The following is a 1276-nucleotide window of genomic DNA, read 5'->3' on the forward strand; positions in this document are numbered from 1 at the left end:
GTAGGAAGTTATAAAGTAAAAAGAAAGAAGGTATTTTTCTTTTGCTCTTCTTTTTTAGGCTGTACCTCTGGCAGTGGCAGAAGTAACAGCAAAGGTTCAGGCTCCTCTATAGGAGTAAGGGCTCAGGTTTTTGTTGTAGGCTCAGGTGGCGGAGGCAGTAGGTGCTTCAGTGCCCCTTAAGTGCAATGATTTGGGGCTCTAGATTCAGCAGCTACAACAATAGAGATTTTGCAATGTTAGTTGTGGTATGAGCTCCTGATTTCCTTCAGTTGGTTTCAGTGGCAGCCGCTGCAGCAGCCTCAGCTACACTGTGATCGCGATCTGGGTGATTTTCTCTCCTCTATCCTAGGAGTGATAGCAGCTTTGTTTGTTTGTTTGTTTTTAAAGCAACATTCTTTTATTTATTTTATTTTTTTATTTTTACTTTTTACACCTACAGCACCCAGTCCTCCTAGATGGTGTCCCATCTAAGTACTAATCAGGCCCGACCCTGCTTGGCTTCCAAGATCAGATGGGATCAGGTTTGTTCAAGGTGGCATGGCCGTTGACGTGATAGTAGCTTTGTACAGTTACTAATAATTTGGGTTACTTCACTTCCTCCCTTAGGTCCTCCAACCATTCTAACATTTTTGTATCCAATTCCTTGTTATATTTTTCTGTTTGAAATATCAAGATTTTCTTGACCAGACAGACCAATACAGAAGGCAAGTAATATATTCCTGAAAAATTATGTCAAATAAAATTTTTACAAATCACAAAATATTTTATATAAATAAAAAAACTTCTCTTTAGAGGAAAAAAAAATGAGCCTTTCTGCAAGTGATATACCCATTTCTAATTCAAGTTCCCATTAAATAATTTATCTGCTATATAAAATTAATTCAAAAAACTGATTCACCTGTAATTTTATTCCTAGTTTATTTTACTCTCATATAACTTTCAAATTACTTTTATAATTGTGGAACAAAGTATATTATGATCATGTAAACATACTATCATCAAATTTAAGAACTGCCACAATTAACCTGAGTGACAATAGGGATCATTATAAGACTGATTAACTGTCATATGTATCTGTAACTGGACCTAAGACAAAACTAGAAAGATGTATTGATGTCATAGTCAGCTCCGGCACTTGTATGTGTGTATTATTATTATTATTGTCAGTATTGATAGTGTGTGTGTGGTATTATTGTGTGTGTATTATTGATATCCAACCATATGCAACACGTATGTATAATGTATATGTGTATATACGCACATTTATAATGATTAC

General features: G+C 35.0%; 1 pseudogene; it reads right to left on the bottom strand.

Annotated features, from left to right (window-relative positions):
* Positions 1-430: 430 nt before the first annotated feature.
* On the bottom strand, positions 431-549 carry LOC120588519 (uncharacterized; annotated as a pseudogene).
* Between the last annotated feature and the right edge of the window lie 727 nt (positions 550-1276).

Source organism: Pteropus medius, unplaced genomic scaffold, assembly GCF_902729225.1.
Source record: "Pteropus medius unplaced genomic scaffold, Ma_sr-lr_union100, whole genome shotgun sequence".
NCBI lineage: Eukaryota > Metazoa > Chordata > Mammalia > Chiroptera > Pteropodidae > Pteropus > Pteropus medius.